Source organism: Podarcis liolepis (genome assembly GCF_965112155.1).
Source record: "Podarcis liolepis genome assembly, chromosome: 4".
NCBI classification, from domain to species: Eukaryota; Metazoa; Chordata; class Lepidosauria; order Squamata; family Lacertidae; genus Podarcis; species Podarcis liolepis.
Genome location: NC_139558.1, coordinates 61,115,468 through 61,131,183, shown reverse-complemented (window position 1 = coordinate 61,131,183; position 15,716 = coordinate 61,115,468). Strand labels below are relative to the sequence as shown.

Sequence of the window (15,716 nt, the reverse complement as noted above, 5' to 3'; positions counted from 1 at the left end):
TATGCCAGGTGCTGATGCTATGCTTGTTTCCTGCAGTGCAGTACTGCCATCCCCATCATCTGACACTGTCTCTGTGAGTCACCAGGGCAGAGTAGGAGTGGGGAAACCCGGGCTTTGAACCCAAACCCTGTAATCTTCAAGTATCAATGCTACTCCGTGTTTTTCACTCCTCAACTGTTACGTTCATAAGCAAAAAGTGATATAAACTCATTCCCCCCCCCAAAAAAAGCTCAAATTTCAGGGAAAATGCCTGGAATATCCTGTGGAATGTGGGCTCCCGTGACACTAGTGCATTGCTATTTATCTAACTCTGGTTTTGACCTTTCAGGTGGCTGTGGCCAAGTGCCTCTTTCCAAATGAGATGTCTAAAAATTGTTCTTCACTGAAATGTTCACAGCCGCTTTCCCAGCACTGACCTAGCAGAAATGTTACGGTTTGGTTCTATTTCCTTGCATCATGATGCACTGTGCATTACTCTCAGTCACAGAGAGTTTGCAAGTAAATGTAAGATTAAGCATAAGCATCAGCTCTCATCAACTCTAAGCACAAGGCAAAAAATATTTGTGGCTCCTTTCCAAGCAGCAAATTAGACAGTAATCAGCAGGGTTATACCAAACAAGGCCTGATGCTTTTATCGACTGTATCACTATTTTATGCACAACCTAGTGTTCAGTCAATAGTTGTCATTGGAGGGCAGCCACTTACTCACTGCTCCTGTCAGTATTTCTTATCTAATTACAGATGAGCTCCAGGTGAAGAAACTTCATCTCATTAACACAGTCTACCTCAACTGCAACTTTCACACAGATAAGCCTATCCACATTATGCTTTTGCAGCTGCCAAGGATTGTTGCTCCAGAGAATCTTGTTCTTTCCCTCTGCTCTACCACCTAATGTTTTAGTGCAGTGTGGATATAAGCTGTATAGCATCACAAAGTAAATCATAGATTTAATTAAGAAGCATATTTATGCAAACTTATTAGGAAAACCAATAGCTTGTTACGTTAACATATTAAAATGTGCAAAGCTACTTCACCACAACAAAACATTCAGGTAGCTTCTAATCACTGCTGCTTAAAGCCGTATCTGTGATAAAACTAATAAATTTGGAAAGATTCAGAGAAGTAAGGCAAATAAATAAATAAATAGACATTCTATTTTTAAAAAGTATTATTTAGAATGTACTGGAATATTAAAGTAAAAGATTATGGATGTCCTTTTTCAGGATTATGTGTAATTTTATAATGTTATGCATATCACTGTTTATATACAGAGGCAGTTTCTGGTTCTGTGTTTCTGCTCTCTTATTTTCTGGTCTTATTTTCAAAGTTTTCAAAGTTTCTGAAATTCTTCAAATCTTATACAATGGTACCTTTGGTTACAAAGGCTTCTGGTTACGAATGCTTCTGGTTATGAGTTCCGCTAACCCGGAAGTAGCTGCTCCTGGTTGTGAACTTTGCCCCAGGATGCGAACGGAAATTGCACATTGGAGGCGTGCACGCAGGAGGAGGCCCCATTAGCAAAAGCGCGCCTCAGGATAAGAACGGTTTCAGCTTCAGAACGGACCTCCAAAACGAATTAAGTTCGTAACCAGAGGTACCACTCGATAAGTAGCTAATCATTGCCTGCCTATCTTTTAATATGCCCAGGAAATCTTTATAGGGCCTTCTCTTCTCCTCTTGCCACTACTGATAACTAAGCCTCATCCCAGGCCTAGCAACCTGTCATGGCTATTATACTACCAATAATATAAATTTCTCTTCCTTTCAGTCTATACTAGGATCATTTCTAACACATAACTTCCATCACTGTTAAGATTTCTTGGTAGAGGACAGCAAATGATATGTAGCAGATCCAGATTGCCAAAGAAAGGATGAGCTGCAATTTGAAGTAGCTACTTTGAAATATGAGATGACGAGCACACAAACATATTTTGGATAGGGAAGAATTATACATCACATGCATGTTTCTTTCTTATTGACACTCTGGAGGGATCAATTAATTTTGGTACTTCAAGGAAAAGTTTTAATCATGAAATACTACTTCATTCAGAGCTCTCCTCCAAGAGAAGAAAGACATAATAATGTAGGATGCATAATGTAGTATGCATAATGTATAATTATAGAAATTAGTGGCTTGTCTTGCCCAGAAATGCAAGTAACTGATCACTTTTATAAAAAAGCATTTCTAGACTTGGAAGTGGCCCAGACAAGGACCACGCAACTGTCTTCAATTGTCCTGCCACAAAATTGCTCTTGTAATTTTGGATTTAACTTAGTTTTTCAAGAGGATTATTAGATTTGAAATACTGTCAGTGGCTATTTACAAAATGCAGTCCATCCATCCCTAAATACATGCACAACTTCAATACACTTTGCCACCACTAATATGAAAACTGTGATAATTAAAAGCAAGTAAGATGATTTAACTACAAGGAGCTGACTTATATTTTATCAATTCATTAACCCATGCTGCACATCAGTTCCCCAAAGTTTCAAGTGTAGGTCTTTCTCAACTTACTTTTCAAGTATAGATGTTTTATACATTTAAACATTTCATCTGCCATGGACCTATGATTGTTTTATGTTGTGGCCTGTGCCACAGGTAAATTTCTGTGAGCTACAATCCAGTTCCACTGGACCAAGTTCAGTGCCTTTGTGTTATATACAGAAAGGAAGTGCATGGGTTTATGCAAACATGAGTTACAGCTACCTTCTCTCCTCATTCTTTCCCAATCTTACCACATATCTTCTTTGCCCACTGCCAGGCCACAAAATAGCTTTTACATGCTCCTTATCTGCTGCCTCTGGCAACACTCTCTTTGTCAAACAGTCACATTGATTCAACAGCTTCACTAGCTGGTGTAACACTGACCTAGTATGGTAGTTCTTGCCCTTAATCCTACACACTTCTTTGTTGACATAGGAGATTAAACAGTTCATGAGTGGTGGAAGGAAGGAAGGAAGGAAGGAAGGAAGGAAGGAAGGAAGGAAGGAAGGAAGGAACTGTGAGGTAGTCAATGTGTCATCTATCTGTAAAAGAGCTGTATATAACCACCCATTCTATGTACAGAAATATTTTCAATTAAGTTACTGGGGCATAGATGCTCTCTGATAGGAAAATCAATTATTTTATTCAACTTCTTTATTTGAATATTTTTCAATACATTAACCCACATTCAATTTATCTATTGTTGTTGGCATCTGTCTGTCTCAAGAGACAATGGAATGTGCCTCCAGGGGAGATGTAAAAATGATGTGTTAGCTGCACTGACGTGACTACAGTGTGCAAGCCTGGGCAGGGTGTATGGAGCTCCTGAGCTGCCCAGACGATTAATATACCCCCTTCTTGGCAACACTTATATGGTCCAAAGGAAAGAGGGCAATACATGTGGCACCAGCTTGGTTGCAGGAGTGGCTGGAAGGAGGTGTATAAGAGGCTATCCAACTACCTTAGAGATTCCACTCCAAATTTGTGTAGGGTTCACTCCTTAGCCTTTTCTTCTCCTGAAGATATCCCTCAGGGCAGCGGAGGCTTGGGAAGTTTTTTTAAGGTTTAATGTTTTATTGGGTTTTTTATATATGCTAGAAGCTGCCTAGAGTGGCTAGGGCAACTCAGTCAGTTGGGGTGTTGTTGTTGTTGTTGTTGTTATGTTCACGGCCCCATCTGCCCCTCACTTCTTTACATAGTACATGCAGAAACTGCTTTTTTGACCATTGGATTCTCTATTGGTCTCATCCACTCATTCTGCCAGAGCCTGCCTTTGCATGCAGTGTAATTCCCTAACTCACCAATTGTTTATGACCCATCAGCTACCCTCACCTGATTCAGCGGACCAGTCAAAGCCATTTCCTGGGGTGTGGCCACTGTCACATGCTGACAGCTTCTAGGAGTCACAGATGATAGCTGAGTGCAGGGTGGCGATCAAAGGTGGACAAACTATCCCAGAATGAGCACAATGTGTCCCCCCCCATCTTAGGTACTGCCCTTCCCCTAACACCTCATACACCCCTCAATGACTCACTGCAGATGTAACCACCAGTTTTCACTTTCACTGACCAGATATTAAATTCATTGAAAATTCGTATAATTTACAGTGTAAAATATGCTATAAAATTGTGTCACCTCCCAATCTTTTTAATTCTTTTTTTTTAAAAGCTTTTAGTATCAATAAGTCAATAAGAATATAAGATCAACTCTAGTAGGGCTTACATACATCCTATTTTAAGAGTCAACATTTATCATAAACTGGAACCATTTTTCCAAGAAATAATCTGTAAAAAAAATCACTCATGCATAGATTACAGACAAGATTATAAGCAATTTCCACACTTTGTCAAACCAACCTTTGATAGGTGGTACCAGGAGGTATTTTCATTGTGAAGCAATTGAAATTCTTAATGGACGAACTGGGGGCCTTTTTCAAAGGTTAGTGTGATTGTGTCTTTCTTTTAGAGATAAAATCCAATTATGCACTTCTAAGGTAATAGAAGAAATAATGAAAACTAGATAAAATTTTTCAGCTGAACTTATATAGAAAAGTTAAACAATCTCTGAGGCTTATTACAATTTTTAAAACATTCCTGGAGTCTTAGTATAATTTAGAATTATTTAATAGGTTTGAGACAAAAAGGTAACTAAAGCAAAATTACTACCGAAATTATTGTTATAGGAATAGTTGAACAAGGGAGGTACTTCTAGAATTACTGTACTGTTTAAGCTCTTCTGATATGTCTTTAATTTGGAAACTTGCATGAAGTTTCAGGAAAAAATGTAGTTTTCTTCCTCCTCCCTATCCAAAAACCCAGAACCAACCTAATGAGGATGATGAGGACCTAATGAGGACCAAATATGGTCAGTAGTCACAGAATACTGAATGCACATTGTGTGTTTGCATGAGAGAGAGAAAACAGGTGGGGGTGGGGTGTGATGCAGTATCTAGAAGAGGAATATCGAACATGAGCACTCAACTTTCTAAGGTTTTATTATAGGTTATACTTGTAAGACCTAAATTCAATACATACATTATCACAGAAGCTTATAAAAAAATTCCATGTGGCTTTCTCAAACAATCATGGGAACATTTAAATATGGGAACAGAACAGGTAAATCAGTTATGTCAGCTCTTTATGACTCTCACACCACTCTCTGTAAGGGTAGGGCAATTATTAGGCTGTGAGGAGCCACAACAATGGCTACATCCATAGTTTCTGAATGAAGTGTTCACTGAAGTGGCTCACACACCATTTCCAGTAACGTGAATTTCCTTTGTTTCCGAATAAAGTTATTCAGATCCACCCGTAAGGAAAACCAATTAAGTAAGGATTATGATGAAATTAACTTGAAGATCAGCTTTACTTAAAAATATAGCTTTCTAGCAAACACTGCACAGAACACCAAATGTCCTAGCAACAATGCTACTGGGAAAAATGATCACTTTCTATCTGAAGAGTTCTGTGTAGATTAAACAGAACTATGTATGCCAAACTTGTCAACAACGTTAAGAGCAAATAAAAAGGCAGATACATTTGCTAGGATACAACTCTAGACCTTTGTAAGCTGTACTTCAGTATGTATTGGGAGGCGATTGTATGGGTGAGCAGAGCTGCACCACGTTGGAAAGCAGGTGTACTGAGGGCAGCAGGGAAAGCTGGTGCCTCCAATCAGACTAATGTCCAACTGTGTAGCTAAATAATAAATGTGCATGATGGGAGCCAATAACAGAGCTCTACAGTCACCAGTAACAAAGGTTTTGTCTCTGTTCTTAGCTCCTATTCTCTCAAGAAATGTTTTTCCCAGGGTATAAATAGCAAACTTGGGAAGCTAGTTTGGCTTAGCCATGTACTGAAGAAGTCCCATGACTATGGGAGATAGGTGAATGTGTCTTTTGATGCAATTTTCTTTTGCTGGAAGCAGATGTGTCGCAATTTGGACCGAGAATGCAGAAACTCTCCAACCCAACAGGTATCTTTTCAAACAAGAAAATTACATTCATGCACCTCCCAATTAAAGCCCAATTCCATCAGAATATTTTTTATCCATTAGTGTAGCATTATACCCAAATGAAAGTGTTACATGAATATTTCAAGAAAGATCCATGTTCAGGAAACTCGAGTGCCCTCACCATGAATCTTTACTGGAAAACCTATTAGATTTTTCATCCCAATTAGATATTTTTCATGAGTATACAAAGGAGTCAGTTCTAAAAACAATGCCATGGCCTGTGCTCCAAAATTTTCCAGAAGCAATAATTTATTTGAGTTTGCTTTGGGTGACTGAGATTAAGCTTTGGTGTGTGTGTGTGTGTGTGTGTGTGTGTGTGTGTAACCCAATTTTGAGTTCCAGAATTGGGCAGGTTAAAAAGTTAAATAAATATTATGACACCTAATAAATGACATACGTTGTTCAATATCTGCCTGTGAATGCCTTGAACTATCACACTAATTAGTCTGAAGAAAACCTGTAGCAATTTGTGGAAGAATAATTTCAGATTCAGTTAGACCTTGTTATTCCACTTAATTGCCTCAAGGCTTCATGGAACATTTGGCAAATTCAGAACTGAAAGAATAATAATGTTTGCTTTGATCAGTTTGAAACTGCAAATGCCAGTCTCCACCCCTTCTTCTATGCAACTGTAGAAAACAGATTAGAAAAAAAGAGTCTAGTTTATTTTTTCATAACTGATTAGTCATTCTTTACAATGACCCCGTATGAAGAATATTTATGGACTTAGTTGATTCAAACAGTTTTAAACCAGCATGGATCAAGATCGAGAATACATATGACTAAAAAGAGACAATATACATGATTTATAAAGATTTTTATTCTTCAGCATTGCTTTTCTATAAACCATTTCTGAAGTTTTTGGATTCTTCCAAATAGAAACCTTCAGAATGGAACAGAAAATCTACAGAACTCCACTGAAACAAACTCTCTGTCTCTCTTACACACCCTGATACAGCTTTATAAATTCAACTGCATTCAAATCACTAATTCTAAGCTACCATCATATATCTTCACTCTTAATAAATGTAAAACATTATTAATAGAGACATATTTTAAAAGCTGAAAATGTGCTTTAGACACAATGCAATTATATGTATGCTTCCATGTGATCTTTGCTGTTCTCTCTTTTATCCACTGTGAAAAGCTCCTGTCGTGACAAACAGGCAGTGGTGGCTGGACTCCTGCACATATACACATGTACACACAATCCAATCTGAAATTGCATTTAATTGATTGGTTTTTTTTCTTTTAATTGAATTTAAAAGAAAATTGGCAAAAAAGACTGTAAGGTCTATTGGACTTCCAATATCACCATGAGAGTAAAAGGGCTTATATACCCTTCTTTCTTCTGAAGAGTATTCCCTTCCATTTTCCAAATAAAGAGCCATCCCTTCATATTTTCCAAACTTATGGCAGTGGAGACAGTTCCAGGAATCTGTGGCATGGATAGCGGTTTAGCTTCAGGCCCTGGAAGCTGGCAAAAGCATGGTCAGCAACATTGTACTCCAGACACTAACTACTAGGGATACATGGGGTGCTTTCACACTTAGCTTCCTTTTCCACTTGCAGAAGAAACATACAGGGATACACAATTTGGTCCATCTTTTCTTCATCAGCTGCTTGGGTTATATATACAATTTTAAAAGGAGGGGAGAGAAATGGCGGAAAAAACAATTAAAAATGAAAATGACAAAATAGTAAATCAACTTTTGGGAAATTAAAGGGGAAGCAGAAAAAAAGATTGTGTGCATGTCTGTGAAATTGATCCCTTTCAAATCAACCAAGACCCAGTAATAGTTTAGCTCCAATCTGAAATGGACTCTGAGCAGACTCCAGGTATCCAGGACCTGAACTCTTCCATTATTAGATTTTCTTTCATAATTATATGAAGTAAACTAAAGAGGATAGGACTTTGCTGCAGAAGCATCAGCGACTACCAGGCCCATGCAGAGGGTGGGGGCAACCAAGTACGCTTGCCTTGAGCCTCAGAGAGGTAAGCTGGCCAAGAGGACCCGCCAGTGCCTGGCTGCTTTTTTGTTTGAGTTTGTAACTTTATTCTAACAAGACTCCTGTCCTGGGTCTCTCATACAAGCTCTGCACAGGCCTGGTGGCTACTGTTGTACTAGTATTTGGATGGGGCCCAGCAGAGATGTACGCAAACAAGTTGCCACTTCTTGCAGGTATTGGTTTTGTTTGTATAATCATATGAGCATTTGCCTTAGCAGTTCATTACAAACCATTAGTCAGAGTTTAACTGCATACTGTCATGTTAACACATGATCTAATAATACCTTTCTCATATGGTGACCCTTGGTTATCAAATAATTATTTACTTGAGTCAATCTGTTATCACAAATCTTCATCTTGCCATGTCAGTCTAACAGACAGGTTGAGAGTCACTTGGGAACCTGCTGACGTGAACTCACTTTCAGTGATTACTGTACAAAACTGGGGAGATGAGCATGGCTGTAAGCAGAGGTGCTTAGGTCCATGGGAGGATTATAGTATGCTTAAAGGGTGAAGCTGCAAGGATCAATAAAAAAAACTTAATTATAAGTATTTGTTATGCCTGAACCTATTCATATATTCTAAACATTAACATTTGTTGCATTTGAAAAGAATGTGTTATGGTGTTGTTTAGTTTAGTTCTGGACAGTGCAGATTCCCACTATCTTAGTGGGCATATAAGATCTCAGATGTTCTATTGCCAAATTAAAAAGCATCTTGCTGAAGACTCTCTGTGAATATGGCACATTATGTTAAATTAAGTATAACAAGAGAGTCCTGTAACCAACTGACAAGAAGTTATAGCAAGCATTAGGAGTAGGTAAAGCTACATTGATTAAGGAGGTTCAGCAAAACTGAGACATTACCCAGTTTCTCACTAGGCACCACAGTGAGAAAAGGACACCAATAGGCCTCAATGTCTTAGTGGTATCAGTAGTCAGTAGATGAATCTTCTCCCTCTACCCATCTGTAGTTGCATGATTATAAATCACTAACACTGATTGGCAAGTGGTGCTCACTGTTCCATGCTAGTAATTCAACAGATTGTTAACAAGCATACTGCTTTCATATAACACTGAGGAAATCACAAATATAGAAGGAAAGCAACAAACAGGCTTTGAAACAAACAGCTAAGAATGAATGCAGAAATATACAGGTTACCAATGATCAACACAGCTGCCTGGAGACACAAATGTGTAACTTGCAGATAGTTTTGAGCAAGGCCATGCTTTCTAGGATTCGGACAAAGCAATATGAAACTTAAGGAATCTCTTCATTATTCAAGAACTCACCTATCTAAAAGCCATAGTTCCATACACATTCCCATGAAACTGTACGGCAGCAGTGTATTGTGTGTGGGAAAGAGAACTCAGTGTGTGTTTTGTCACTGCTACTTTGAGTGTTCTTCCAACCTGCTTTGGGCATGCAGCCGTAAGGAATTTTGACCCTCAGTGAATTGGGAGAGAGTCTCTATCCCTGATGTATCAGCTGGCATCCATCTGTCATGGGAGGCAATGAAAGAATGCGTCTTTGGGGGTAAAGTCAAACCACTGGAGAGTTACAGTGCCTGCTGGAGCTTTAGAGACTGATACAAGAGAGATATGTTTTATTGTAGGTGGGGCACATGAAGGCATTATGGGACTTCTTCTCTCTGTGCTTCTCCCAGTGTTCACTCCACAATCATCTTGTGGATCTTAGGTGAGCATCCTATCTTGTTGCGCAGTGTGAACAGGCCTTCATTAGGTCTGTGAAGGTGATGTACGTGTCTCTGCTCTTGGCCTTTCTCCTGCAGCTAGAGCAGTGAAAAAATAATGTTGACCTCGGAGCACTAAAGCCACATTGTGACTCAGGATAGACCCTGTCAGCATGTAACTGTAATCTGCTGAGAACTACATAGGCAAAGGCTTTCTCCACAGTACTCAGCAGGGCGATTCTATGATAGTTGTTACAATCATGGTGGTCGCCTTTGTTCTTATAGAGTATCACAGTGCTTGGGTTGTGAATGCCTTGTGTCTGGACTGCTTTCTGCCACAGCCTCTTCCTGCTCACTAAACCCTGTTATCTCTTCATCTTCCAACACCTTCTCCTCCCAGTCTGCTCACTATTCTCCCTGTGACCACTTATTGTAGTACCACTACCAACAGCAATCCCTTGGCTCTGAGACTTCTTCCCTGGGGGTCCTCTTGGGCTTCCTTAGCTGGTGCCTCCCACCACTGCTCTTCATCCAGCCAGCCCATTACAATTTGATTCTTTTTACTTGTTTATTTCACGGGGGAATCAGTGCCACCTCAGAAGCTATGATGCTCATGATGACTAGGGCAGAAGATGGGGGGGGGCAGTAATTATTATCATAATTGCCACACCAGCTGCAGGCTGATGCAGCACAGAGATATGGAGCAGACTTTGTTCCATCTCCCTGCCCGCTTCCCTGAAATGCCCCATTTCAAGGGCTTACACTGGTTACCATGGTGGGAATACAGCAAGCACTAGTTTCTGACTGCTCTTGGGGTGGAACAGTGTTCACCCCCACTAGCAGAAGCCTGATGAAATGAGTCTTTCACAATATCCTAATCCCCTACAACATAGATCAGAAATTAGAATTGCTCTATTAAACTCTTAATTAAATATGCTTTTTTTCTTACCTAAAAATCGTATAAAGTTGGCAAAAATTATTATAGTGGATGGATCTGGAAATCAATAATATATGTTCTAATATTAAAATGTTCTAATGAAATTTCTGCAACTCACAATGCAAATAATTATTAACACTTAAGACAGAAAATACACTTAATATTTTTATAAGGCACCAGAATCAGTATTTTTATAAATGTGAACCTCTAGATTACATTTAAAGGTAGTGATTATAGTCTATAAATAATTAACAGTTTGCAAACCAGCATCACTCCAAATGTTTGAAAACTATGAAGACATATTATAAAAACCTGCAAATTCCTAACAGCCATTATCCCTGGCTCAAATCCACTTTGTCAGTTCATTTTGTCCTGCTACTCAATCTCTCTACTCAATTCAGAGTTCATCAAACACAGCTACTCCTCTGATTAATGGATAATTTATTATTTGCCTTGCAAATGTTTATCTGCCAGGACAAGAGTAAATTTACTTCCATACAGCTGATATGTATGATGGCCACTCTTTTCACTTCTGAAGGATTGGTCAATTGATGGTCAGGTCCCTAAGGAGCTGTGCCCTGGCCTTAGATTTCTGACACAGTCCTCTGAAAGGAAAGACATCTATTTTTAATTAGCACAGCATAAAATCAATTAGCTTGTAGCTTAAAAAAGGAAATTAATAATCACTTTTGTTTGGCATTTTCATGAGACCATCAGAAATAACCTTCAGTGTTAATTACCCATATTGGTATGCTTCTGACGACCTTGAGTGCCATGGTTGCAAAGTAATACTAACTTGAAAATGCAGGAAAGTATTTCCCCTAAATCATGAAACATTTAAAAACCCTGCCAAGGAAAGAATTCCCAGGTGAAGTAGTGATACAGGAAAACAAAATGGAATTTTCAAGAATAGAAAAGGAATTGGGAAGTGATGGAATTATTTGATGCCATGTAGGTAAGAGATAGGCAACTTTGTTATCACTACCACAGCAGAGAATTGTTCCCAATGAACCATTTGCTGTAAGATTATTTTTCAGTGGACTGGTTGCATCTTTAGGATGTGTATGTGTTAGAGAGAGAGAGTGAAAGTAATTTTGGGTGGGGGGCCTAGAACTACATCTGTTTCCCACTGATATCAATACGGTTTTAGCATTCCACAAGTCTGACTTCAACTGACTGAGGCTCCATTCACAGAGTTGCATAAATTACTACCCGGAAGTAATCCCCATTGAGCTCAAGAGGACTTACTTCTGGAATGACAATAATAGGGGCTGTGCTGATGATAACTTGTTTTTCTTTATATAAAATGTATTCTATTTTTTTCTGTATTAACACCAAAGCTCAAAGATGCATACACATTTTGCTTTTGGAAAAAAGTTAACAATAAGATCGTATTTTTAAAGCCATCAGAAATGGTAGTTTAAAGCAGTAATTAAAACAGCTATATAGTATGGCATATTTAGAGTCTCCAGTTCCCTTCAACGGAGACTCCTTCTAATAGAGACTTACATCTCAGCTCACATATAAGCACCTTTTTAAAAGTATTGTAACTGTTCAGGATGGCTAACAGAAGTTAAAAGTTCATTTGATTGAGGATATGGGATTTTAAATTATCTTAATATGATAATGTCTTAGTATTAGCTGTTTCCCTTCTTTCCATTTTGTTATGTGCACTGAACATAAACATTTCAAATAAATACTCCAAGCTTTAGAACAATGCAGCATTGACAACTTTGTTGTATGCCATGAAATTACTATGCCCTGAGTTTTGGTTTCATTAAAAGGGTAAAAAACCAACACATATTAGCAATTCTTCCCAAGTTTTTCAAGCCAGTATGTTTCTTAAGGCTAATTTCTAAACAAGATGGAGCACACATGGTGCCATGTTTGCACATCTCAGTTGTTCTAGGGCAGGAAACTCTGGTCTTGTTATTCAGACATCATATATGTAACTAGTCTTGACAACTGCTGATTATATCTTTTTTAAAGCACTACTGCCTTTTTGTGTTTGCCAGTTATCCTCTGGTGTATATGCCAATGCAGACAATGTCCCATCACCGTAATTGTCACTCAGCTGTCTGTCAGTGATGAGGAGAAAAGGGTGACAGCAGCCTTGACATCCCACCAATCATCCCTCTGGAAAATTGATATCGTCCTCCCCAGTAAACAACAGCTAAAGAATCGACCAGCCTTGCCGGCACATCCCTGAACAATCAGCTTCCATTAGGGGCAGAAGCCACACATTTATCCCACCATACTCCAATCAATAGAATGTGACTTGCTGTATGCTCAAGCATACCGCTGTTCAAGGTCTGCTTTGATATAATCATGCATCTAAAAGCAAATGGCTCCCCTGCTTACAGGTGTGTGTGTGTGTGTGTGTGTACTTTAAAAAACAAAACTGTTTCTATAAACATAATTGTATAATTATTTAAACAATAATGGTATAATGGCATAATTGTTTATATATGCCATAAATCACTTTGGGATGCCTCATAGGAGGCAATTTATAAATGAAATTAATATCAGTTAATAATAATAATAATATTGCCACTTCTTCTCACTAATCTGTCCAGTCCACAACAGCACACAATTTATTTAGCCCATTTCCAGTTTGCCTATTTACCCATTTAATATTCAATCTCATTGTTAGAGGGGGAAATTAATATAAGAGCAACATAAAGAGTAATATATTATTTAAATGAGCTGAATTTAAATGTAATGTGTTTTATTTACTTTCTGCAACTGCAACATTTGTTACCCAGTAAGGTACACATCTGTTTATATATCATCACTGCAGCTAGAAATATTTGGGCAAGCAGCCCAGTAGTTTAGTAGCAACACAACACATGCAGGATGCTTGAGATGAGGAAGTAAATATAAGCTCTTACTATTCAGTGACAGTGAATGAGTATGCCAGTGGAGCCCAGACATTACATCTCTGGAGAGGGAAACTGTGCCTGATGGTTGCTCTTGCCAATTTGCAAAGTAGCACTGAGGTCAGTGTCACCAATGCTGTGTTTCCAGCAAGAGTAAAATGCAGAGTCAGCAGCTGCTGGTATTATTTGATTCCTTCCCCCACTATTTCCCTCTTAGACAGAAGGAGCTCACATGCTGTTGCTCAGCTCAGAAAACTTACACAAACGAAGCATGTAATTTATCTTTGCTACAATAAACTATAAATACAGTGTCCCAAAATATAACAGCAAAGAAACAAATGAAGATGGGGGGGGGTACAGATCCATACAGTCTGTTGTCCTAAATTCAGTGAAAAATCCACATTGTCAGCAATGTCTACACTGGCTTGGTCATGTACACAGAATGGAAGATGGCAGGATCCCCAAGGACATGCTCTGCAGGGAAGTGGCTTCAGGCACCAAGTCCATTGGTGCATTACAAAGATGTCTTCAAATGAGACATGAAGGCTGGCTACTTCAACCAAGCCGTGTGGGAATCCCTTGCAGATGACCACAGCGTATGAAGACAGATAGTCAGGTTGTGTATCCACAGCATTGATCAGAGGAGGAATGACCACTGGGAGAAGCACAGAGAGAAGAAACACCATGGTGCATCAGCATAAACACAACCAGACACCTTTATCTGCCCCAGCTGCAACAAACCTGTTTCTCCCAAGTATTGTAACTCTTCAGGCACACTGCTCCATTGTCTCCTGAGACAGACGTGTGCCAACAAAGTTCCAACATGTGTAGATACTAATTTCCAAACTTCAGTCAACTGCATGGAGCTCAGAAACAAGAGCAACACATATAGTCCTACCCACCTTCCATGCACAGTCAATGTGAATTCTATAGAGTTACACTGAGTTTTCTATAGAAAATGAGGATTGGATCTAGGGGCATTCTTCAACATGTGGAAGACATATTATATGCTCACAGCGGATCTGTTTTATACCTTGCACTTGCGTACAAGTGTATATTCTAAAAAAGTTCACCCCGGAACCATTGGTTTGCTTGGTAGCAAATACTTCCTTTCCAGGGAAGGTGGCTGAGAGGACTGCGACACAACCATCACATATACTCTTGGATGAGACTTCTTATAATGATGCATTTCAAACTGGGATCAGGCCTGTTTATGAGACTGACTCAGCCTTGGTCACCCAGGTGGATGAACTTTATTGGGAGAAGGGTGGGTGAGTGTGGTCCTGTTATTCTTAGTCGCTCTCTCATAAGCTTTTGATAGCATTAGCCATGGTATCCTTATAAGCTGACTTAGTGGAATGTTTGTTGGAATCTTACAGTGGTTCTGATCCTATCTCCAGGGTTGGTTTTTGTGAATAGCCTATGTGATTGTCCTTCAGTTGCACTGTGGGGTGTCACAGGGTACTGTCTTGTCCTCAATGCTATTTAACATCTATATGAAGCTATAGGGGAGTGATCATTAGGAGATATGGGGTAAGGTGCCATCAGTATGCTGTTGATACCCAGCTCCTCTTCTCTGTAATGTGTGAATTAGGAGGGGCAGGACTTGGTGGTGGACAGGATGAATCCTGGTAAGACAGAGGTACTGTGGGTAGGTAATTCCTGAGTTGTCTTCCTTTGGATGGAGAAGTTGCATTCCCTCTGAAAGAGCAGGTTCGTAGTCGGTGACTTCAGTAATTAGTAGTACCTTTTACCAGATATTTTATAGACCAGGATAACCTGAGCACTGTTGTCCATGCACTGGTAACCTCCAGTTTGGATTACTGCCATACACTCTTTGCAGGCCACTGTTGAGCTTGGTCTGGAAGCTGCAGCTAGTGCAAAATATGGCCACTCAACTGCTCACTGCAGCCAGGATATCACCAACATGTTACTCCACTGTTGAAAGAATTTGAATGAACTGCCAACTAGCTGAGCTAAATTCTGTGGATAGTGCATGTCCTAGGCAACAGGACAGTCAATAGTTCCAGGGGGTCAAGGCTGCCAGGAAGGCAAAGCAAGATCAGAACCTTGGAGAGGGCCCTTGGTGTGGATTTCAGGATCACAGTTAGTGATCCTGCAATTGAAGTGAAACATACAAGTTTTCTCAGCAGTGCCATGGAACAACTGGAAGATCTCTATACAGTAGTCTTTAT

General features: G+C 39.3%; 1 protein-coding gene and 1 long non-coding RNA gene across 30 annotated transcripts in view; one reads left to right on the top strand and one right to left on the bottom strand.

Moving 5' to 3' along the window:
- Positions 1–15,716, bottom strand: part of ROBO2 (roundabout guidance receptor 2) — a 799,183-nt gene that overhangs the window by 332,197 nt on the left and 451,270 nt on the right. The window lies entirely within an intron of this gene.
- The window catches only part of LOC310704830, a 57,869-nt gene continuing 43,633 nt past the window's right edge, over positions 1,481–15,716 (top strand). Inside the window, exon 1 of the long non-coding RNA XR_014525056.1 lies at positions 1,481–1,595. This is a non-coding gene — a long non-coding RNA (uncharacterized lncRNA). The remainder of the gene's footprint in view (positions 1,596–15,716) is intronic.